The sequence below is a fragment of the Narcine bancroftii genome, chromosome 2, assembly GCF_036971445.1.
Source record: "Narcine bancroftii isolate sNarBan1 chromosome 2, sNarBan1.hap1, whole genome shotgun sequence".
NCBI classification, from domain to species: domain Eukaryota; kingdom Metazoa; phylum Chordata; class Chondrichthyes; order Torpediniformes; family Narcinidae; genus Narcine; species Narcine bancroftii.
In genome coordinates, this window is record NC_091470.1 from 284,892,341 (window position 1) to 284,918,612 (window position 26,272).

At 45.1% G+C, this 26,272-nt stretch overlaps 1 protein-coding gene across 6 annotated transcripts in view; it reads right to left on the reverse strand.

Moving 5' to 3' along the window:
* Positions 1–26,272, reverse strand: part of LOC138755356 (hepatocyte nuclear factor 4-gamma-like) — a 150,681-nt gene that overhangs the window by 77,474 nt on the left and 46,935 nt on the right. The window contains exon 2 of one of the 6 annotated variants that reach the window (XM_069921173.1): positions 24,137–24,256. The exons of the other annotated variants lie outside the window; for them this stretch is intronic. The gene's annotated coding sequence lies outside the window, so the exon portion shown is untranslated. The remainder of the gene's footprint in view (positions 1–24,136; positions 24,257–26,272) is intronic. 6 annotated transcript variants of the gene reach the window in all.

Sequence of the window (26,272 nt, forward strand, 5' to 3'; positions counted from 1 at the left end):
GGGAGCTTAACAAGAGTGCTATTGTATCATTTATATTCACCTGAGGTAACAGACATGGCCTCAGGTTAACACCTCATTCAAGCGCTTCAGCAGAGTGGATACTGGAGGCATACCTTGGACTTTCCCTGCTCACGATTCTATGGAGGGATCACTTCAGAAATACATAACGTAGAGGCAAGATTGCCAGCCAGGTCAGATATCTCGATGGGGGTCTTAAGGTTATGTTTCTGGATGAGTAATCAATGAATGAGAATTTAAATCAAATTAGAGTCATTTGAGAATTGGAAATCTTATTGGTCGAGCAGTAGGGAAAGGAGAGGAGAGGAGAGGAGAGGAGAGAAAAGGAGAGAAAAGGAGAGAGGAGAAGGACAGAAAAGAAAAGAGTCCGGGGCAGGTAAGAAAACTTTTTAAAAAGTCTCTTACCAGGGTCTGCGGGGAGGAGTCGGCGTCGGAGGCGGCCATTGGTCGAGCGAGCGTACAGGAGAGTGTGTAGGGGTTAATTGGTAAAAGGCCAATAAATAAGAGGGACAGCGAGCGGCCCAGCGAGTGAGTGGCCCAGTGAAGGAGTGGGACTTCCAGGCTTTGGCTCATCAGGCTTCGGCGAAAGCAGGCGGAGAGAAAGCTAAGATAGTCTTCATTACTACTTCATTGGGGTAAGGGATGAGTGTTAAGGCTGTGTGTTGTCGGGAGTGCCGGATGTGGGAGGTCCTGGAGTCTTCCAGACTCCCGGATGTCCATATCTGCACTAGGTGTGTCGAGCTGCAGATTGTCAGGGACCGTGTTAGGGAACTAGAGCTGCAGCTCGATGACCTCAGGCTGGTTAGGGAAACAGAGGTAGTCATAGACAGGAGTTACAGCCAGGTGGTCACGCCAGGGCCACGGGAGGATGAAAGGTGGGTAACTGTTAGGAGAGGGACAAAAGAGCGTAAGGTGCCAGAGACGAGCCCTGTGAATGTAACCCTCAGCAATAAGTACGCCTCTTTGAGCACTGTTGAGGGGGACATCAAGGTTGGGGGGAGTGACAGTGGCTGTGCCTCCGGCACGAGGTCGGCCTCTGTAGCTCAGAAAGGGAGGGAAAGGAAGAGGAGGGCAATTGTGGTAGGAGACTCCATAGTTAAGAGGACGGATAGGGGATTCTGCGGACGCAGCAAGGAGAACCGAATGGTGGTTTGCCTCCCTGGTGCCAGGGTCCGAGATGTTGCTGCTCGTGTCCCAGATATCCTAAAGTGGGAAGGACAGGAGCCAGAGGTCGTGGTACATGTAGGTACCAATGACATAGGGACAATTAGAGAAGAGGTCCTAAAAAGTGAGTACAGGCAGTTAGGTAGGGAGTTAAAAAGAAGGACCGCAAAGGGGGTAATCTCTGGATTACTCCCTGTGCCACGTGACAGTGTGAATAGAAATAGGATGAGGTGGAGGATTAACACGTGGCTGAAGGGATGGAGTAAGGGGCAGGGTTTTAAGTTTCTGGATAACTGGGACCTTTTTTGGGGGAGATGTGACCTGTACAGTAAGGACGGGTTACACTTAAATCCCAGGGGGACCAGAATCCTGGCAGAGGTATTTGCTAGGGCTACTCAGGATCCTTTAAACTAGAATGGTTGGGGGGAGGGAACAAAATAGTACAGAGCAGTAAGGAGAAGGTTAGAATGCAAACAAAGAAAGTTTGTAGTAAGTATTTGAATATGGATGGGCAGGTGATAGAGAAGGGAAATGCTCTGGAAGAAGATGAAGGGCAATTGGCAGGAAAAGTAAATAATGTTGTTATTAAAGATGAGGGAAAACAGGGATTAAAAATTGGGAAATCTCTGAAATTCATATATTTTAATGCCAGGAGTATTGTAAAAAAGGTGGATGAGCTGAAGGTGTGGATTGATACTTGGAAGTATGATGTGGTAGCGATTAGTGAGACATGGTTGCAGGAGGGATGTGATTGGCAACTGAATATCCCTGGGTTTCGTTGTTTTAGGTGTGATAGAGTCGGAGGGGGCAAGAGGAGGTGGGGTTGCATTGCTTGTCAGGGAGAATATTACAGCGGTGCCTAGGAAGGATAGATTAGAAGGCACATCCACGGAGGCTATTTGGGTGGAACTGAGGAGTAGGAAAGGAGAGGTTACACTTGTAGGGGTGTATTATAGACCACCCGGAGGGGACCGAGACCTAGAGGAGCAAATCTGTAGGGAGATAGTAGATATTTGTGATAAGCACAGGGTTGTAATTATGGGAGATTTTAATTTTCCACATATAGATTGGGAAACACATTCTGTGAAAGGACTGGAGTCCAAACTCTAACCGAGTTTGTGAAATGTGTGCAAGATAGTTTTTTACAACAATATGTAGAGGTGCCAACCAGAGAAGGAGCAGTGTTAGATCTACTGTTGGCAAATGGGATGGGTCAAGGGACGGAGGTTAGTGTTGGCGAGCAATTCGGGTCCAGTGATCATAATGCCATCAGCTTCAATGTCATTATGGAAAGAGAGAAATCAGGGCCAAGGATTGAGGTTTTTGATTGGGGGAAAGCTAGATTTGAGGAGATGCGAAAGGACTTGCAGGGTGTGCATTGGGACAATTTGTTTTATGGGCAGGATGTAGTAGAGAGATGGAAGTCTTTTAAAGATCAGATTTTGAGAGTGCAAAAGCTTTATGTTCCTGTTAGGTTAAAAGGAGGGGCAAAAGGTTTGAGAGAGCCGTGGTTTTCAAGGAATATTGGAAACTTGGTTCGAAGAAAAAGGGAGGCGTACATTAGATATAAGAAGCATGGAGTTAAGGAGATGTTTGAAAGATACATTGGATGTAAGAGGAATCTTAAGAGAGGAATTAGGAAAGCTAAAAGAAGGTACGAGAAAACTATGGCAAGCAGGGTGAAAACTAATCCAAAAGAGTTCTACAAATATGTTAATGGTAAGAGGAAAGCTAGAGACAAAATTGGTCCCTTAGAAAATCAGAGCGGAAAACTGTGTGTGGAGCCTAGAGAAATGGGGGAGATATTGAACAGTTTCTTTTCTTCGGTATTCACTAAGGAGAAGGATATTGGGAGATGTGAGATAAAAAAAGCAAATTGGGTAAATATGGGGAATATAGAGATTACAAAAGGTGTAGTTTTAAGGCTTTTGAAGAATATAAAGGTGGATAAGTCTCCGGGACCAGACGGGATCTTCCCCAGGACATTGAGAGAAGTGAGGGAGGAAATAGCAGAGGCTCTGGCGGTAATTTTCCAAATGTCATTAGATATGGGGATAGTGCCGGAGGATTGGCGCATTGCGCATGTGGTTCCTTTATTTAAAAAGGGTTCAAGGAGGAAGCCTGGCAACTATCGGCCTGTAAGTTTGACGTCTGTGGTAGGTAAATTAATGGAGAAAATTCTTAGAGATAGTACTTATAAACATCCGGATAGACAGGGTCTGATCAGGAGCACTCAACATGGATTTGTGAGAGGAAGGTCATGTTTGACCAATCTGATTGAATTTTTTGAAGAGGTGACTAGGAATGTGGATGAGGGTAGCGCTGTGGATGTTGTCTATATGGACTTCAGTAAGGCCTTCGATAAGGTACCACATGGAAGGTTAGTTAGGAAGGTGCAGTCTTTAGGTATAAATTTTAAGATAGTCAAATGGATTGAACATTGGCTGAAAGGGAGAGGCCAGAGAGTGGTAGTGGATAATTGTCTGTCAGGTTGGAGGCCGGTGACCAGTGGTGTGCCTCAAGGATCTGTATTGGGCCCATTGTTGTTCGTTATATACATTAATGATCTAGATGATGGGGTGGTGAATTGGATTAGTAAATATGCAGACGATACTAAGATAGGTGGAATAGTGGATAATGAAGAAGGTTTTCAAGGATTGCAGAAGGAATTTGGGCTGCTTAGAAAAGTGGGCTGAAAAATGGCAGATGGAATTTAATGCTGATAAGTGTGAGGTGCTTCATTTTGGTGAGAAGAATCAGAATAGGACATACGTGGTAAATGGGAGAGCATTGAGGAATACAGAAGAGCAGAAAGATTTAGGAGTGACGGTACATCGTTCCCTGAAGGTAGAAACTCACGTGAATAGGGTGGTGAAGAAGGCTTTTAGTATGCTGGCCTTTATCAATCATTGCATGGAATATAGGAGTTGGGAGGTGATGTTGAGATTGTATAAGACGTTGGTGCGGCCTAATTTGGAGTTCTGTGTGCAGTTCTGGTCGCCTAATTATAGGAAGGATATAAACAGAGTGGAGAGAGTGCAGAGAAGGTTTACCAGAATGTTACCTGGGTTTAAGCATCTAGAGTATAGGGAGAGATTGGACAGATTAGGTCTTTATTCTTTGGAGCGTAGAAGGTTGAGAGGGGATTTGATAGAAGTATTTAAGATTATGAAAGGGATAGACAGAGTGGATGTGGATAGACTATTTCCGTTAAGAGGAGGAAAGATTAAAACAAGAGGACATGAGTTAAGAATTAAGGGGCAGAGGTTTAGAGGTAACATGAGGGGGAACTTCTTTACTCAGAGAGTGGTAGCCGTGTGGAATGATCTTCCGGGAGAAATAGTGGCGGCGGAGTCAATTGTATTATTTAAGAAAAGGTTGGACAGGTATATGGATGAGAAGAAGATGGAGGGTTATGGGCATTGTGCAGGGAGGTGGGACTAGAAAGGGGTGTTTGGTTCGGTGCGGACTAGAAGGGCCTAATGGCCTGTTTCCGTGCTGTAATTGTTATGTTATATGTTATGTTTTATTTTAAATCTGGAATTCAAATGCCAGCACCGGCTGTTAAAACTTTGAATGAAAGAAATCGGTTGTCCTCACCCAAGGCATTGTAGAATGATTACATTGCCAAACTAAGGTGATACTTAGTTGCTTTCACATGACAAATGAGATCAGTCAGTTGCTTTAATTCCACAGCGACATCATCCCCATCTCAAGTTCTACAGGTTACACAATTACTTTGGTGTCCATGCTCTGAGGAAAAATAATTTAACAAGCAAATCCCTTCCATTCTGCTGTATGGATAGGGAGAAGGAGAGCATTGAGGACACCACCAGGCAATCTGCTCCACACCCAATAAAACATTCTCTCAAGCAGTAATTTAACAATGGATGTCCATTTGGTTTTGTCTCTGTTGTTATGGAGACTCTGGCAAGCAAACAAGAAAATTCTGGATCTAAACCACAGGAGTAAAAACTCTGCAAATGAATGCAAGATTATCAGCAATGAAATGTCTCTGGCAGGATCATTCACTGACTTCAATCTTCCAGCAAGGAGCTTCACCCAACAGGAGCACATATACAAAACTGCAGCAGGTGAGGGTTCCCACCAAGAGCAAAAAATTAATCCCTTATGTACAGGAATGTAAAATAAACCTTGTAACATTTATCTGAATAAATTTACGACAGGATGAAGACAATGTTGATGATTAAGTTGCGAATTATTTTAAGTGGAAGGATGTTACTATTGTAAACCATCAAACTTGTACTGTGGAAAGTATGCTGGCTGGTTGCATAACAATCTGGCTTGTAATTCAAGTGCCCAGAAATGTAAAAGGATACAAAAAGTAACAAACATACTGAAGTCCATCACAGGTTCCAATCTCCCATCCATTGAAGACATCTATGGGAAATGCTACCTGAAGAAGTCAGGTCATTACCCAGGTCACAACCTCTTCTCACTGCTACCTTTAGGATATAGGTTCCAAAGTTTAAAGACTTTCTTACACTTGAACCTTCCCTTGTAACACTCGTCGTGAACTACTCCCCCACCACACAAAAGACTGTTGCACAATTGTACTGCCACTTATAGTAAAGATAAAGATACAAAACCAACATTTCAGGCTTCAGCTCTTCATCAAGTTACATTGATGAAGGGCTCCAGACCAAAACGTTGGCTATATAAGTTTATCTTTGCTATATAAAGTACATTATTTAACCTTCAATAAAGTTGTGTTTGTATAAAATGGTGGCACCCAGGATGAAGAGTCGGCTGATGCTGCTTGCTTCTGGGGCGACTCTTCCAATGTGTCTCTCCATCCCTGCCTAGTAAGAGTATTTATTTTTATTAGGATATTGGTAAGGCTTTATCTGTAAACTTATTGGAAGTGGAGGAGGTTAATTATGATGATGGCACAGTTGGCATAGTGGCTAGAGCACCGCTGTTATAGTGCCAGTGACCAGGAAGTTAAAGGAAGGTGCGCTGAGGGCATGACCAGGACACTTGCATGGAGGTGAGTCAGGTTGTCAACATGAGGGAGGGGGTTAATTATAATGGAGGCATGCTTTGCATAGCAGCTAGCAACACGCTGTTTCAACATCAGCGACTGGTGTTCGAATTTAAATTTTGTAAGTTACGGGAATTAGCTAATTACATAATGTTCACTTTAATCAAAGACTACAATACGTTTTTATTTTCAAATTACTTTACATTTGCACTGTCTTTTGTCTTTTAAATGGTATATTCTTAACAAAAGTGTCTTAGTTAGGCATTGGAAGAGTGAGTCTCAGTCAACCACAAAATTCATATACCTGACAATCACAATCCCTGTAGATGCTGGGTAATGGGGATTTTACTGCATCTTTTGTACTTATTATCTGTTCAATTTATTTTTGAATTTTAAATTTGTTTATATTAAAATTTTTACATTTAGAAATACAGCTCAGAAACTGGCCCTTTCGACCCATGAGCCCATACCACCCATTTACACCCAATTGATATACAACCAACCTCAGTACGTTTTGAAGGGTGGGAGCAAACTGGAGCACCAGAGGAAACCCATGCAGACACAGGGAGAGCGTAAAAACTCCCACAGTGTGGGATTCGAACCCTTTTCACTGGAGCTGTTACAGCATTCTGCTAACCACTATGCTAACCATGTATGGGCCAATAATGTATACTATTGTAGTTGATTTTTTTTTCTTTACAAATACCTGATCAGCTGCAGCAAGTAGGAATGTTTGTGCACATGTTCATTGCATAATGTACATGACAATAAACTCATTGTCATTTATTTTCTAAGGCTCAAAATTAACATCAGGAAACAGTCAATAATGCAGTGGCTCCCGTAAAATGGTGCAAGAACAACCTGAGTCTCAGTGTGGACAAGACAAAGGAGATAATTGTGGACTTAAGGAGGACAAAAGTTGACATTCTTTATTACATCAGGGAGAGAGTGGAGAGCAAACTTCCTTGATGTGCATATAGTGGATGGCCTATCCTGGATCCACAACACATCCACAGTAGTGCTCACTATTCCTAAGGAGGTTGAGGAGGAGAAGGCTACTGGCCCCCATCTTGACAACATTCCACAGGAGCACAAATGAGAGTGTCCTGTCTGGCTGCATCATTGTGTGGTCTGGTAGCTGCAAAGCATCAGACCAGAAGTAAATATTGAGGATCATCAGAACAGCCAAGATCATCATTTGGGGTCTCCCCTTCCTCTATTGACAACATTTATGGGGGTGTTGCTTAAATAGGGCTCAAAGAATTATTTGAGGACCTTTTTCATCCAGTATACAGTATCTGTGAACCACTACCATCAAGAAGGAGGTACAGGAGAATCAAAAACAGGACTGCCAGGAGGGAAATAGTTTCTTCCCACAAGCTGTGAGATCGATGAACGGTATCTTGTAACTGAGTAAATCATCCCAAAACAGTTATATATCATTTATTTAACACTATATTTTTATGTATACACAGTGATTATTATGTACTGTGTATTGTGTGCGTCTGTACCATGATCTGGAGAAACACTGCTTCACAGGGTTATATACCTACAGTTTGATAATAATAAACGAACTTTATTTCTTAAAACATGTTAGAGAAGTAGAAAGACAAACCTGGCAGAATCCACAATCAATAGCTCACTATTGCAGATTTAACATTAAGAAATATTTTTCAATAAATGTAATCCATTCAGTAGAATCATTCTTCTTTCATTGAAGCAATATTTTAATTTAAATTATTTAAAGACTTTAGAAGTCGATTCCAACCATTGAAATTCATGCTGCCCAATTATACCCAATAAACCTACCAACCATATGTTTTTTGAGGGTGGAAGGAAACTAGACCCACTACGGAAAACCCATGCAGGTCATGGGGAGAAGGTACAAACTCCTTAAAGACAATGCTGGATCTAAATCTGGGTCGCTGGTGCTTTAATAGTGTTGTGCTAACCGCTACACTAACCATGCTGCCCATTTCCAAATGTGCTTAACCATGAAATGCCCTCAAGCTGTTATTTAGATTGGTCAGAATCAGATTCAGAATTTATTGTCTTGAACATGCTAAAAAAAAATTGTTTTGCAGCAACATCACAGTTCAAACCTTTATATAATCACATTACAAAATAAATAAAAATAATGCAAGGAAAAGACAAAGTAAGGTTGTGTCTATAGTTCATTTTTCATTCATAAATCTGATGGCAAAGTGGTAGAAGCAGTCCTTGTATCACGGAGCACTCATCTTCACGCTCCTGTACCTTATTCTTGATGGTAGCAGAAGGAAGAGGGCATGGCCTGGGTGGTGGTGGTCCTTGAGGATAGAGGCTGCTTTCTAAAAATACCACCTCTTGTAGATGTCCTTGATGGAGTGAAAACTGGTGCCCGTGATGTCACTAGCCATTAACAAATGATTCGTTTTTTCCTTGTCCTCAGTGTGGGCACCTCTATATCAGGCAGTGATGCAACCAGCTAGAATCAAGTCAAGTTTATTGTCATCTGATTGAACAAGTACAACCCAGTGAAACAGCGTTCTCTGGTCCTCTGTGCAAAACATGCAGACACACAATCAGACATAACACATATAGCCAAACAATACATATGCATAACAAGTGTTTCATCCATGCAAATGAATTAATAAATATTGTTTTGTACATATGAGCATCTTGGATGGTTAGTGTGAGCAGTTCCTTTGGTCGTTCAGCATTCTCGCTGCCTGTGGGAAAAAGCTGTTCCTCGGACTGGTGGTTCTGGCTCTGATACTCCCGTATCACTTTCCTAATGGGAGCAGCTGTGTGCCGGGTGGAAGGGCTCCATAATTATTTTGCACACCCTCTTCAGACAATTATCCTGATAGGTGGGAATGCTCTTCATCATATACGTATAGAGGTTTTTGAGAGCCTTCAGTAACATACCAAATCTCCTCAAACTCCTCACAAAATATAGCCGCTGGCAAGCCTTCTTCATGATTGCATCAACATGGGGGCTCCAGGACAAACCCTCAGAGATGTTGATACCCAGGAATTTGATGTTCTTGACCCTCTTAATGAGGATTCGCTCGTGTCCTCATGATTTCCTCCTGAAGTCCACAATAATCTCCTTGGTTTTGCTAATGTAGAGTAAGGTTGTTGTTGTGCCACCACCCAACTAGTTGATCCATCTCCCTCCCATATGCTTCCTCATTGCCATCTGCGATTCTGCCAACAACCATGGTGTCATGGGGAAGTATGTTGATAGCATTTGAAGTGTGCCTAGCCACACAGTCACGGGTGTAGAGTGTGTGGAGGAGTGGGCTAAGCACGCGTCTTTGCGAAGCACCTGTGTCGATCATCAGTGAGGAGATGTTGTTTCCAATTTGTACTGACTGTGATCTTCCAAAAAGGAAGTCAAGAATCCAGTTTCAGAATTAGGAGGTGCAGAGGCCCAGGGTTTGGAAGTTGTGGGTGTTGAAGGCTGAGCTGTAGTCAATGAAGAGGAACTGTATCTATGAATTGCTGTAGGGTAGGTGATCTAGAGCTGAGTGGAAAGCTAGTGATATTGGTTCTGCTGTTAAGTGATTGTGACAGTCGACAATTTTCAGTGGATCCAGTCCTTTACTTTGCTACATGTTAATTCTGGCCATGACTAACCTCTCAAAGCATTTTATCTCAGTAGCTGTGAGTGCTCCTGGGTGTTAGTAATTGAGGCTGCTCACTCTGCTCTTCTTGGACACTGGGATGATTGATGCCATTTTGAAGCAGGTGGGAACCTCTGACTGCAGCAATGAGAGGTTGAAAATATCCATGAACATTCCAGCTAGTTCAGGGGTGTCAAACTCAAATTCACAGAGGGCCAAAATTAAAAACTTGGACTAAGTCGTGGGCCAAACTAAATATTTATTGAAAATTTTCAACAACATCTGCATGTTTTCTCTTCTTTCAACATATGTAATGTTAAACTTTTTCTTATTAAAATAAATGTTTAATAATAGTTTTGGTTAAACTCTTTCCAGAAGAAGCATTAACAAATGAGAAATAAAATACTCAATAAATAATATTTCTCTATAGCCTTTAAGCTCCTTTTAAATGTTTTTTTTTTCACAAGCCAAGTCAAAAAAATAACAACTTGCTTCAACGACAAACAGGTTTGTCTTTTAAAATGATGAACATATAGTGTGCCTCCCACCTGTCTTGAAAGGTCTTGTTTTCTGTCTTTCGTTTGGCCATTTTTCGTAAGGGGTTTATTACGTGTGAGTTGGGCGACAGGTCGCAGATCCTAATGAAAGTGTGGGGGCGATTAGCAGGCTGATGGGCCGGCGCCAATGCATTTGCAAAGCATTAGTAGTATTAGCTGTGCATGCACTATACTGGCACGGCAGCCAGCGGGCCAGCTCTAATACATATTTGATATGATCTTACAGGTCAAATATAATTATATCACGGGCCAAATTTGGCCCATGGGCCTGAGTTTGACATGTGTGAGCTAGTTGGTTGGCACAGAATTTCATTACCTTGCCAGGTATGCCATCAGGGCCGCATGTCACAGAATCTTCAGCCTGTGAAGGGATTCTTGCAGACACTGTTGAATTCTCCTTCTCAAAGTGGGCATAGAAGGTGCTCAGCTCATCGGGTAGTGAAACATCACAGCCACTTATGGTATCCAAAATCCACCTCTCTTTTTAGGATGTAATGGCTTGCAAACCCTGCCATAGCTGGCAAGAGTCTGCCTCTCTCTTTAGCTTCCTTGGGAATTGCTTCTTGGTTGCTAATTTAGACTTCCGCTGGTCATACCTAGACTTCCTGTAGAGATGTGGATCACTGACCTTAAAACCCTTGATTTTGCCATCAGCAGGTAGCCAATCATCTGATTCATCAAAGCCACTGGTTGGGGAACTCCCAGTATGTGCGCATGGACACACACTTGTCCACACAGATCTTTATGAACTCGGTGACAGGTTGCATATTCATTCAGGACTAAGTATGTATCCTTGAATGTGGTCTAGTCCACAGATTCAAAGCAATCCTGGAGGTGTTCCTCCGCCTCCCTTGACCATACATTCACTGTCTTTGCCACTAGTGCTGTGGTCCGCAGTCTCTGCTTGCATACCGAGAATATAAGTACGGCCAGATCCTCAGACTTGTCAAAGTGTAGTTGTGGGATGGGTCAGCAGACATTCTTCATGGTTGTGTAGTTTGCTCCTCTGGTCTCACAGATGACGTGCTGATAGTAGTTTGTTCGAGACTTCTTCAGGTTGGCCTGATTGAAGTCCCCTACAATGATCGATCTAGAAGGCATCAAGGCTGCAGATCAGTGCTCAGTCCCTCCAGTGCTCGTCTGATGTTAGCCTGAGGCAGAATGTACAATGCATCCAGGATGATGGCAGTGAACTTCCCCAGAAAATAGAATAGGTGGCAATTGCTCACCAAATCTTCTAGATCAGGGGAGAGGACTGGGAAATAAGCATCTTATTTGTGCACCACGATGAATTGATGATGAACACAAATGCCACCTTCCCTGGAGTTTCCTAACGCCAAGGTTCAGTCAGCACAATGGAGGGTGTAACCCACAGGCTATAGTGCCATGTCCAGAATGCCCTTGTTTAGCCACATTCCTGTAAAGTACATCACCTATCATTCCCCGATGTCCCTCTGGTGTTATAATCTGGCTCTGAGTTTATCAAATTTGTTTTTCAAGGATTGTACACTGGCCAGGAGTAGGTCGGGATGCTGGGGATACTTGTTGGCAACAGTTTGGTGTTTGAATTCATACTCTATTAGTCAATCTTTCAACTATCCCTAGGTTGGTGAAAGGAGGTCATTTTACAATGAAGCCTGATCCTGTCATCATTTGGCAAAGTCCAGCAGAAGGTCCAGCATCTGTAACACTAGTCAAATCTGAAATGAAATTGGCTTTCCTTGGCAAGATTCCACCTCTATAGTTGTCATTATCCATGAAAATCTACATCACGGACTGGTATATCAATTGAATCATACTTAGGAGTTAAGATTAGATTGAAATAATTATTTTTTCTTATGATACAGGCTGTTGTTTCTGCTCTGCCTCGAAGACCATAGAAAAAGTTTCAAAAGGCACATTATTAGCTCTTCCATTATTGCCTTCAGTAAAGGTGAGAAAACATTTGCAGTGGATTGGAGATCATTTACTTCATTCAGGCCAGTCTATATTAAACTTGAAATTGAGTGCAAGACAGAAGAGACTGCAAACATTCTGGCTAATCCCCAAAACATGTACCTCTCAAATCCCATTACTCCAAACCAGAGCCAATTCTGTTTGAGCTTCAGTAAATAGGCCCCTTACAATTCCCCTTAAATTCCATAAGACTGTGTCTCCTTAGAATTTTCTGCTGAGAGACAGAAGAGTTAATATTTATCATTTTCTGCATTTGGCCATTTTACCTCACTGCAATATGAAGAGAGCAGAGTTTTGTCCTGGCTGGAACAGCACAGGTTTCATTCAAATCGAGTAAAAGTTTTGTCTCATGCACTTTACTCTCCGAACTCTCCAGTACAATTCAGAAGGTAAAGTGTGGGTACTCACAGAAGATCCACAGACAATTGTGCAAATTAAGGACAATGATGTCTGCCTTCCAGACAGACTAAACACCTATGTACAGTTTGATGAAAATAGGATGATGCCAAAGAAAGCCGTGCCCCCTTACGAACTGGCCCCCTGCATAGCTGCAGCCAAGGTAAGGAGGATCCTATCCAAGGTGAACTCACACAAAGTGGTGGAACCAGACAATGTACCTGGTCAGATACTGAAGGACTGTGCAGATCAATTGGTGGATGCCTTCAAGGACATCAACACTTCACTGCAGCAGTCCATTATCCCCGCAAGATTCAAGACAGCCACCATCATCCCGGTACCCAAGAGGGTGACAATAACAGGTCTCAATGACTACCGCCCTGTAGCATTGACCTCCACCATTATATGATAGAAGACGTCATATCACACCTCCTAGAGGTGCTGGATTAATTTCAATTTGGCCTGCAGAAGAAACCGTTCCATAGACAATGCTATAGCCTTGTCGCTTCACTCCATTCTGGATAATCTGGAGAATTAAACCTCAGATGCCAAGCTGCTGTTTATTGACTTCAGTTCAAGGTTTAACACCATCATTCCCCTGATGCTGGAGGAGAAGCTGACCTCAGTAAGACTCAACACTCCTCTCTGTAATGCATCCTGGAATTTGTAATAGAAAGACCATAGTTTGTCTGGATTAGTAGCAGAAAACTGAGCATCGTCATACTGAGCACTGCTGCACCTCAGGGCTGTGCACTCACCCCACTCTTGTTCACACTACTGATCCATGACTGCATCGTCAGATCCAGCTGCAACAGTGTCAACAAGTTTGCAGATGACACAACAGTAGTTAAAACCCAACACCCAACCCCAACCAACCAATTTTCCCCTGCAGCCGCTGCAACCGTGTCTGCCTGTCCCGCATCGGACTTGTCAGCCACAAACGAGCCTGCAGCTGACGTGGACTTTTACCCCCTTCATAAATCTTCGTCCGCGAAGCCAAGCCAAAGAGTTAAATGCCATCTAGTGAACTGGTTCGAGAGTAACAACCTGAGTCTCAACATGGACAAAATGAAGGAATTGATTCTGATGATACAGGCCCAGAGGACCCCAAAACCCAGAAACAACAGAAATTCACCAAGACAAATGGTTACTTAAACAAAAGTTATCTTTAATTTTCTTTTAAACATAAAAATGGGATCAAACTTAAACTTTGTAGCGGCAGCTACTCTGCTCCTGCAATAACACACACAACCAGACGGGTTGAGCTCAGTGAGCAGACTAGTTTATTGCAGGCTGCTGGGCTGTACTTATATTCCCAGCCCGGACCTGGCTGAGAACCGCGCTGGAGGGCACTGACATCACCCAGGCGTCACGTGGTCCCCAAGCTCAGGTTTCTGAGCCCCGAGCTGGAAGGAAGGGAAACCCCAGATGGCGCCAATTTGGCCAGCTGTCCCGCCGCATGGCTTACAAGCTAGGCCAGTTCGCCTGCCTTGTGGTGAGCCGCCACGCAGTCCCCCACAGAACCGGCGCCAATGTCCTTTTTTGCAGGCAGCCTCACTTCTTGGGCTGGACAGCGTCCACAGGCACGGCGGGATCAAGGTGCGCTGGTTTCAGCCTGTCAATGGTAAACAGCTCATGCCTGCCACCCAAGTCCAGTGTGAACATCGAGCCAGAATGCTGTATAACCCTGTACGGTCGCTGCAGAGGTTCCGCGGTCGGGCCCCGCCAAACGAAAATTAACTCCGCAGAGAGCAGCTTGCCAGGAACGTGAGATGGGCGGGTGCCATGCCTAGGCGGCGGTGCGGGTTCGAAGGAGTTCAAGCATGCCCTGAGGTGAGGAAGAAGTTCACGCGGTGACCGCTGGGGATTGTGAGGTGTATTGACAAACTCACAATACAGGTAGTGCCAGCAGCGCATCGTAGACCAGCTCAGCTGATAACGCCTGCAGATCTTCCTTGGGAGTGGAGCAGATGCCCAGGAGCACCCAAAGCAATTCATCCGTCCAGTCGGGACTGGTGAGGCGAGCCATGAGTGCCGACTTAAGGTGGCAGTGCAGCCGTTCGACCAGTCCATTGGCCTGCAGGTGGTAGGCCGTGGTGCAGTGTAGCTGTATCCCCAACCTGTTGGCGAGCTGTGCCCAGAGCGCAGATGTGAACTGGGCACCCCAATCACAGGTGAGAAGAGCCTGGACGCCGAACGGGGCGACCCAACCATGCAACAGGGCTTGGAAGCAGGAGTCGCTGGAGGCATCTGGCATCGAGATTGCCTCGGGCCAGCGAGTGGTGCGGTCCACCACCGCAAACAGGTAATGGTTGCCCCGGGAAACGGCTAAGGGCCCGACGATGTCAACGTGAATGCGACTGAACTGTTCCCGGACGTGCTCAAATTCCTGTACGGGTGTGCCTGTGCGCCTTGGACGTCTGGCAATGGGCGTATGTTCTGGCCCAGGCCGTGATCTGCTTCCATAGCCTATGCCATATGAACCGTTCCGCCACCATCCGGAACATGGACCTGATGGAAGGATGTGAAAGGTCATGGATGTGATGGAAGACCTGCCTGCGCCACTGCTGTGGACCCACTGGCCGTGGAGTCCCCAAGGAAATATTGCACAGGATGGTGCCTTCACCTCTCGGAATCGGGAGGTCTTGGAACCGCAGGTCAGTGATGGCGGTCTTGAAGGCCCTCGTCTCCTCATCAGCTTCCTGGTCCCAGGTGAGCTGGACGAAGTCGAGGCCGGGCGTCAACGTGCAGATGGCCAGTCGCGAGTGCGCATTGGCAACCACATTGTCCTTCCTCACCTTGTACTGAATGTCGGTGGTAAACTCCAACACAAAGGAGAGGTGATGCTGCTGGTGGGCCGATCAGGGATCCTTTGCCATCACAAGCGCCTGGGTGAGGGGTTTGTGGTCGGTGAAGATGGTAAAAGTCCTCCCCTCCAAAAAATAGCGGAAATGCCACACTGCCAGGTACATGCCCAGTAACTCATGGTCGAAGGCACTATACTTGTGTTCCGCCGGGCGGAGCAGATGGCTGAAGGATGCCAGCGGCTTCCAATGTCCATTCACCAGCTGCTCCAGGTCAGCACCGACGGCTGTGGCAGAGGCATCGACCGAGAGTGCCGCAAGTTGGTGTGCGGGTGGGCGATCATGGCGGCCTTCGTGAGGGTATCCTTGGTGGCCTCGAATGCGGTGCAGGTTTCTGGGTTCCAAGCGAGTGTCTTGTGCTTGGCTGCGATGAGGGTGAACAGCAGATGCATGGTGCGCACAGCTCCTGGGGTGAAGCGGTTCTACAAGTTGACCATACCCGCGAACTCATGCAGCCTCTTGAGGCTGTTCGGGTGTGAGAACTCCCTGATGGTGGCAACCTTCACAGCAGCAGGCATGGTTCCTTTGACCGTGATGGTATGGCCCAGGAACAGCATGGACTTTTTCCCAAATTGAAACTTGGCTGGGTTGATGGTAAGGCTAAAGTCAGTCAGTCGGGAGAAAAGGGCACGTAGGTGGCCCTTGTGTTGCGCCCGGTCCTTGCTGGTGACAAGGATGTTGTCCAAATAAATAAAGATGAAATCCCTACCCAAAGAGTCCATGAGGCGCTGGAAAGTCTGAATGGCATTCTTGAGCCCGAACGGCATGCGCAGGAATTCGAACAGGCCAAAGGGGGTGATGATGGCCATCTTGGGTAGGTCCTCAGCGTACACTGGATTTGGTGATATCCACGCACCAGGTCAACCTTGGAGAAGACCCTCGTGCCATGCAGGTTGGCTGTAAAGTCCTGGATGTGAGGGATGGGGTAACGGTGAGGAACGGTTGCCTCGTTGAGCCATTGATAGTCTCCGCAGGGATGCCAGCCACTGAAGGCTTTTGGGGCCAGGTGGAATGACGAGGCCCATGGGTGCGAAAACCCCTCCTTCGCTACCTGGAGCTTGTCAGGCAGCAGCCAGAGTGCCTTGGCATAAACCGGCAGGCCCTGGGTGGAGATGTGGTGAAACACCCTGTGGCGCAGTGAGGCAGTGGAGAACTGTGGCTTGAGGAGTGTTGGGAACTCATCCAGGATCTGCTGGAACTCGTCTCTGGTTGTCCTGATCATGGCCATCTGCGGTTGCTCTGAACAGGTGGCATCGAGGCGAACGGCCTGGAAGGTACGGGCATCCACCAGACACCTACCTCGAATGTCCACCAGAGGCCCGTATGCGAGGATGAAATCTGCACCCAGGATGGCAGTTGGGAGTGACAAGATGGTGAACCTCCACACGAAATTGTGTTGGCCAATCAGGAAATGGACTGTCTTGTCCCCATACGTCCGGATTGCCATTCGTTGGCCACATAGAGGGGAGGTCCACGAGGTCGGTTCCTGGATTCGATGGCTGTAGCTGGTATGACGCTGATATGTGCTCCAGTGTCAATGAGGAACCGCCGGCCGCTGACTGAGTCCCAAAGGTAGAAAAGGCTGTGTCCTTGGCCAGCCACTACAGCCATTAACAGTGGCCAGCCTGTTTGTTTCCCTGGAGCGAGCAGGGCTGACGATACTTCCGAGCCTTGGCTCCCCAGCGCTGGTGGTAGAAGCAGAGGCCTGAAGCGGATGCTGTGGCCTTGGTTATGCTCTTGGGGGCCCCTCCAGGGGCTCGGTGCTATACCGCAGCGCTAGTGGTGGCCTTGGCATGGTCGTACCCGTGCCTCATGACCTGCTGGACCACTGAGCCTTCCAAGAATCATGCGAGCCATAGCTCTTGGGCCTTCTGGGTGACCTTCCTCGGGTCAGTGAAGCTCTCCTGAACCAGTAGCGGGCGGATGTCCCCAGGCATATGTTCAAAGAAGATGCACTGGAAAATTGGCCAGTTGGCGTGCTCAGCCATGAGCATGAGCATCTTGTCCATCAGTTCCATCAAAGACCTGACCCCCAGGGTGTCAACGTGGAGCACCCGAGCAGCACGCTGCTGTCTGGATAGTCCGAGGGACCCAATAAGCACTCGCTTGATGGTTTCGTATTCTCCTCGGTGGGTGGGTGCTGAACAAGGCGCAGCACACGTCTGGCAGTGGCCTGGTCCAGGGCAGCGACCACACAGTAGAATTTGGTCGAGTCGGATGAAATCTGGTGGTGGTGAAACTGGGTCTCTGTGTGGCTGAACCAGGTCTCCTCCTCCTGCACCCAGAATTCAGGCAGTTTCATGGCTATAGCGCTGATCCCAGGTTCGCTCATGATGGGTTCAAAGACATTTGAACCATTCTGGGTCACCAATTGTAGCGGCGGCTACACTGCTCCTGCAATAACACACACAACCAGACGGGTTGAGCTCAGTGAGCATACTAGTTTATTGCAGGCTGCTGGGCTGCACTTACACTCCCAGGCCATACCTGGCTGAGAACTGCGCTGGACGGCGCTGATGTCACCCAGGCATCACGTGGTCCCCAAGCGCAGATTTCTGAGCCCCGAGCTGGAAGGAAGGGAAACCCCAAATGACACCATTTTGGCCAGATGACCCGCCAAGTGGCTTACAAGCGGGGCCGATTCGCCTGCCTTGTGTTGAGCCGCCACAACTTATTATTATTAACTTAACCTAACATAACCCCTTCTAATTCTAAACACATTTGTATGTAATGTTTACAGGTTCAGAAAAGTTCTTTAATTCATAGTCCAATCTCATTTCTCACTCCTCCAAGTTCACCGGTATCAGGCAATTCTTACACTGTGCACAGAATTTAACATTTATGAATTTTCACCAAGCTCGGGTGCTTAGAGGTAATTGGTTCCCATTCAGGAAAGTTCTTGTTGGTTTTAGAAAGAGATTTGTTGCTTGTTGGACACACACAAACTGATTCCCTCCGATCAGACACTTCAATGTCTTGCTGAAGAAACTTTCCCCATCACGATTTTCCACATGATAACCTTTTCTTCTGTAGGTCACCACAGAGTTCCTTTTGTTTCCCTTATTTCAAGTGAAACACTCTAGCCAGCCATTTCCATTTGTATTGACCACAAGGCTTTTCAATAGGCTGAACTCAGAACTCACAACTCATCTTCAAAATAGGGTTTTAAACAAGCTTCCAGCTTGCCATGGTGCAGAAACCAGTTCTCTCTCTCTCTCTTAGAGAAAGCCTGTTTGGTATTCTCTCTCTCTGCTTGCCAAACCACATAACCTTCTTTGAACAGCAAACTGCAACCAGACAGATTGCGGCAGCAGACCCCATCTTCTGAGTCCATTCATCTGTTGCTTTTAAAACAATAATCCATTACTCCACAGCATGTCCAATTAACACTTACTTGTGAAGTCTCTATAGGCATTCTACAAAGATTTTGCAAAGGCACTCAGAGCCTGGACTATTTGACTTGACCTGTCTGGCATTTTAAATGATATCTGTTTTGTGAAGTGTTTGTGGTTGTTTATGGCCTACACTCTAACCCCCCCAATCAATAGCCTTCAAAAACATATTTATATACAATATAATATAACAATCCATCACAGTGGGCTTCAGGAGTACCAGGAATGACCATCCTCCACTACACATCAACAACTCTGTAGTAGAGAGGGGGAGGGGAGAGCAGCAAGTTCCTTGGAGTTCACTTATCTAGTGACCTATCATAGACACTCAACATCTCCCCTCCCAGCCACCATTATGTCAACCTTCTATAGGATCTCTATCGAGAGCATTCAGCCGGTTGCATCACGGTGTAGTATGATTGCTGCAGAGAAATAGATTGGAGGACAATCCACAGGACCATGAGTAGCAGAGATAATCATTGGAGTCTCCCTTCCCCCATCGACATGACCTACTGGGATTATTGTCTGAAGAGGGCACGCAAAATCATTGAGAACCCCATCCACCCTGCACACAGCATCTTTCAGCTACTCCTGTTGGGGAACAGATGCAGGAGTGTCAGAGCCAGCGCCACAAGGCTGAGGAACACCTTCTCATGGACAGTGAGAATGCTGAACAACCAAAGCAACTGTTCACAATAACCATCTGACACTCTCATCTTCACGAAACATTTATTTCTTTTTATAGATATATTATCTGTCCTACATATGTATTATTTCTCTGTATGCATGTTATGTCTGGTTTTGTGTCTGCATGTTTTGCACCAAGTACCAGAGAACACGGCTTCATTGGGTTGTACTTGTGCAATCAGATGAAAATAAACTTGACCTGACTAACCTAACTATCAACTTGGTGGAGGGAGATTCACTAGCAACATTCAGAAGGGAACTGGATAAAATATCAGAGAGGGGGGGAAAAAAAGTGCTGCAGGAAGGAAGAGGAGGATGAAACTAATTTGGCTCTCAACAGAGTTTCAAAGATGTAATGGATCAAATGGGTTCATTCTGTGCTTCATCATTCTGAAACCAATAAGCTTCATGATTCTAAATTTTCTTTTGAGGAAAAAGTGAATTTGATTATTTATAACCTGATTTTAAAGACAAATGTTAATGATCACATATGTGGTTGACTTGCACAACACCAGCCAAATAAAACCAGTTGGATAGACAATTAAAAATAAGCAAGTTATTTATTCACTTAAATTTCAACCTCTTCCTTTGAATTTGCCATGTAGGTTATGAAGGAAGAAAACACAACAATCTAAAGCAGGTTCAGAAACTCATTTTTAAATGAAATTCAATGGGATCCTAAAAAAAAATAGAGACCTCTGCAGGGTTGTGAAGCTGTGGTGGAGAATTTCCACGTAAGTTTGAAGTGGACAGAGAGGAAGCAGGGGAACATCTCAGATCCACAAGTTAACCTGTGTAGTCCAGATTCTCCTTCCTCTACATGTCCAGTGCAACCCTTTAAAAATCAACTATCTGCCATAGCAATCCAATAACCTGGCACACTTCAGAATTTTGATGATCTTGCAATGGCAGATTGCTTGGACGTTGTCAATACACTTTCAATCTTCTCTTTTGATGTCACACATGATTATAATAACTTATCCACTGAACCCAGCATGTTGAAAGAGACCACAGGAACCAGGGACCTGGTAAGTTGAAAGGGGACATGATGAGTGGAAAGGGATTCCAGCTAATATCACCTGCTCAGCCAAATGCTAAATCACAGGTTTATTGGAGTTTTATTTTACCTGCCTGGTAGCTGATAAGTTTCCAAGGGCCATTTGATTTTCCTCCAACTATCAGCCATTTGCATGGCCTTTACCTGCATGGGTTGGGGCAAGACAAGATGGTAGCTTTCTCCTTCCTTTGACAGGGAGGAAATTAATGCGCTCCCATAGTTTCTATTGTGATTCAAATTTAAATTTATCCTTGAAATTTCAACGTCCAAATCATCTAAAAGCATTTTTCATCTTTACAATGTGTATATATATAACAGGGCAGTCTAAAGCCTGTTTCAATCCTTGTACCAATCTTCTGGCCAGCAGTCAACAAACTAATTGGTTAGCATTGACAACCTCTCATCCCAATAACAAATTACCTGATTTTTTTTTCCAGTAAAATCCTAAATTATGACAGATTTATTCAAAAGAGATATACAATTTTTTAGGAAGACAATTTTTTTTAAATTAGCAACATTACTTAGATAAAATGGTCACCAAGATACATTTGTAATTGGTTATTACATTTTAAATTCAACTAAATCATACTGAAAAATCTCAAAAATATTTACACATGAAGTGAAACAATAGGTGATGCACTTTACTCCTCGTCTCATGGCTATACACTGATGCAATCAAGGAAACAATTGCCATGATTTTAGCATGTACACACAAAAATGAACATGACTGAAAGGCTCTGATCCTTTATTTTTTTCTCTAACTAAATTCCATCATAAAATCAATGTTCAATTACTTTAACAAGATCCAAAATGTTATACTTTTTACTGCCATCTTGGGATTCCACTTGTGGAAAATATTGCTGAACGTCAAAACAAAATCAAGCAGAATGTAAACCATCATGAGACTAAGACATCACCAGACTTTTTCTTCACCTTTGACAAAAATTTGAGGATACAGCAAGGCAAGAAAAATCTAGGCAAGCAATACTGGTTGGGTACTGGTTAGTAAGAGGATCAGATGTAGCGGCCAAAGGGTCAGCAATATTTTCAATCTGGTAAGGAACATTCTGCAGGGGGAGTGAGAAATGCTGGAGGGCCTGGTTCACGATGACAGGTGGAAAGAGGGATAAGCTGTTGAAAAGAAGAGATATGCAAGAGACTGTAGATGTGGGATGGCTGGAACAAAAAAAGTCTACCGGATGAACTCAGCTGGGCAAGAAGCATCAGCGGGAGCATCATTCCTTTTTCTCCCACTGATGCTGTTCAACTCACTGACTTCCCCCAGCAGATTGTTTTGACCTCATCGCAGCCAAGCACAAGACGCTCGCTTGGAACCTAGAAGCCTGCACCTCATTCGAGGCCACCAAGGATGCCCTCGCAAAGGCCACTATGCTTGCCCACCCGCACACCGACCTGCATATGGCTCTCGCTGTTGATGCATCTGCCACAGCCATCAGTGCCACCCTGGAGCAGCAGATGAATGGGCATTGGAAGCCACTGGCATTCTTCAGCCACCTGCTCTGCCCACCAGAACGCAAGTATAGTGCTTTGGACTGCAAGTTACTGGGCATGTACATGGCAGTGCGGCATTTCTGCTATTTTTTGGAGGGGAGGTCTTTTACCATCTTCACCGACCACAAACCCCTCACCCAGGCGCTCGCGATGGCAAAGGATTCCTGGTCGGCCCACCAGCAGCGTCACCTCTCCTTCATGTTGGAGTTTACCACCAACATTCGGAACAAGGCGGGAAAGGATAATGTGGTTGCCGATGCACTCTCACGACCGGACATCTGGGTGCTGACGCCCAGCCTCGACTTCAACCAGCTCGCCCAGAACCTGGAAGCTGATGAGGAGATGAAGGCCTTCAAGCCCGCCATCACCAGCCTGCTGTTCCGAGACCTCCCGACTCCGAGCGGAAAAGGCACCATCCTGTGCGATATCTCCTTGGGCACTCCACGGCCAGTGGTTCCACAGCAGTGGCGCAGGCAAGTCTTCCGTCACATCCATGACCTTTCACATCCCGATGCCAGACTCCTCCAGCGACTCCTACTCCTGAGCCCTGTTGCATGGTTGGGTCGCCCCATTCGGCGTCCCGGCTCACCTCACCAGCGATCGGGGTGCCCAGTTTACATCTGCGCTCTGGGCACAGTACGCCAACCAGTTGGAGATACAGCTACACCGCACTACTGTCTACCACTGTCAGGACAATGGACTGGTCAAACGTCTGCACTGCCACCTTAAGTTGGCATCATGGCCCGCTTCACCGGTCCCGAATGGATGGATGAACTGCCTTGGGTGCTCCTGGGCATCCGCTCCACTCCCAAGGAAGATCTGCAGGCGTCATCACCTGAGCTGGTCTACTGTGCACCACTGGCTCTACCTGGTGAGTTCGTCAACTCATCTCACAATCCCCAGCGGTCACCGCATGAACTACTTCCTCACTTCAAGGCACGCTTGGACTCCTTTGTACCTGCACCGCCACCCAGGCATGTCACCCGCCCGACTCATGTTCCTGGCGAGCTGCTTTCCACAGAGTTCATTTTTGTTTGGCGGGGACTGACTGTGGCCCCTCTGCAGTAACCGTACGAGGGGCCATACATGGTTATACAGCATTCCAGTTCAACGATCACGCTGGACTTGGGTGGCAGGCATAAGCTGTTTACCATGGACAGGTTGAAGCCAGCGCACATCAATCCCACCAAGCCTGTGGTCATTGCCCAGCCCAAGAAGCGAGGCTGCCCAGCAAAAAAGGACATTGGCGCCGGTTCTGGGTGGGGCTGTGTGGCGGCTCACCACAAGGCAAGTGAACCAGCCCCACTTCTAAGCCACGCAGTGGGGCAGCCGGCCAAAATGACACCATTGGGGGTTTCTCTTCCTTCCAGCTCGGGGCTCAGAAACCCACGCTTGTGGACCACGTGACGCCCGGGTGATGTCTGCGCCCTCCAGCGTGGTTTTCAGCCAGGTCCAGGCTGAGAGTATAAGTGCAGCCCAGCACCCTGCAATAAACTAGTCTGCTCACTGAGCTCAACCCGTCTGGTTACGTGTGTTATTGCAGGATCAGAGTAGCCGCCGCTACAGCATCCTCTTTTATCTCAGAAACCATACCATGTGCTTTTCTCAATTCTACATTAAAATGTTACATCTGATCACACATTCCACATTACTGATTACACAAATTCTCTCTATGATTCTGCTGTCAACTTCCTCTCATTCAGTCCTCTTCATCACCCCCAATATCTGCACATCTCCATAATGCCTGTGCATCTTCATTTTCATATCACTTCTACCAAACCATCTCTTTTAATATCATATCTCAGAATGACTCTACATCTCCACTTCTTGTACACCATTTGATCGTATCCCCATACTTACTCCACAAGCCTTTGTCTTAGCTTTTTTAGGGCAATATCTTTAAAACTTTTTAATTACCATTCCCAATTCTCCAACGACTTGGGATTCAGTTCCTTGATGTGCTTGATAACTTGAGGCATGTAATTAAAGAGGATGAAGGCTCAATGGATATTTTGCATCAGTCTTTATAAAAGGAAGCTAGATGTAACAGAAAAAGAACTAAAATGACTATCTGCAGAAATTTTATCGGCTCTTAAAAAAAGCAATGAAGCACTCAGCATGAACCAATGGGCTGGATAAATCATGTGTTTTAAACGATAATTTTACACAATTCAGGATAAAATAGATACTGATTTTTAATGTTATCTATCCCTGGTTATTGAGAGGTTTTGGCAAAATATCCAGACATATTTTTTAAACAATTGTAATGAGAGCAGGATAAAATAGGTTACAGGTAGTTCCCATTGTGTTCCCTACCCAGACACACCCTCACCCACTTTAAATGAGGGACTTTTGGCAGCAACAAACTCTCCGTTTGCCTGCAATATCTTCAACATTAATATTACTTACATTTAAGTAATATTAGACTTTTTAAATTGTGATATCTGGGTAAGTTCCTAATTGAACTCAGTTTGATACGTACAACCATTTGAACATTAATCCCCATGCAGTTGTAATAGACAAATGCAATGTTGAAATTGCAATAAATTTAGCGCAATAAAAATGATCGTATTCAGTCATGTTTATTTAGTAAGTTCCTTTATTGCTAAGACCTTCGTACCTGGTGATACCTGGAGCATTCAGCATCTGCCAATAAGCTTATGCATTTTGAAATTCCAATGTCATTGCCGACAAGGAGTGAGCATTCTGTTTAAACAAACTCAGAAAGGTGTGGTGTGATGTAAAAGTTTACTAGCCTTCACCAACCAAATTCACAAACTGATTGCAAGGAACAGAAATATCTACACACATTTTAGTAAGCAAAACTAGGCAAAGCTTTTATCATTTCACATTTAGTGAGAGGTGAAACTAAATTATGTCGAACCAGAGATTAAAACAATATAATTCTTTTCGCTTAGATTTTATTCCATCAAACATACTGCTCTCATAAAATTTAATCCACCGTATATTCAGTTACAATATTTTCCCTCAGGAAACAACTTGATGATGACCAAAAAGCATTCTGAAGAGTTGCTGTTTATTTTTGAGAATCTCCCGCAGAACTGCTCACAAATTCATCCTCATCTCAGATGTGAACCATAAAATTCTGAATGTCTTCAACTTTTAATGAAAAACCATCTTTTAATAAACTAAAAAATATATCACTAACATTTCAGATTCACCCTATTATTTTCTAGCTGATTATGTTGCTTGCAATGTCTTGAAGCTTCTGAATATTTAATTCATGGGTAAATCAGACATTGGCGCCGGTTCTGGGTGGGGCTGTGTGGCGGAAGTGTTCCAGTGGCAATCAGACTGTATCCCACAATGATTTTATCTTAAACAGAACCGTATAACAATGAGGGATACAGCCATCTTTGAGTATTCGCAGTAATGAGCATCCTGGTGAAATCTTTGCCTTGGCTTCGCGGACGAAGATTTATGGAGGGGGTAAAATGTCCACGTCAGCTGCAGGCTCGTTTGTGGCTGACAAGTCTGAGTCAGGACAGGCAGACACGGTTGCAGAGGAAAATTGGTTGGTTGGGGTTGGGTGTTGGGTTTTTCCTCCTTTGCCTTTTGTCAGTGAGGTGGGCTCTGCGGTCTTCTTCAAAGGAGGTTGCTGCCCACCGAACTGTGAGGCGCCAAGATGCACGGTTTGAGGCGATATCAGCCCACTGGCGGTGGTCAATGTGGCAGGCACCACATCCTGGTGAAATATATTACATTTAAATACTAATATTCCATCTCAGAAAAACAAACAGCAGCTTTTGGAAACATGATCTGCATCCAGAAAATATTTCCATCTTTTAGTCATAAGAATTGGAGGATGAGCAATCAAACTGTAGCACCTACCTTTGCAGCTAAGAGCAATAACCTTGAGGAGGTTTGTATGAATGCTGATTCGGGGATATATATCTAAAAATATCTAAATGTTATTGTTATTGCCCTGAAAGCAATTCAATTTTAGCAAACGCTGATAACTTATCTTTTTGGTGCTGGGAAGTCTCAAGCTCATGTGTTTGTGTTTTGTTCAAGCAATGCTATAAATTTCTG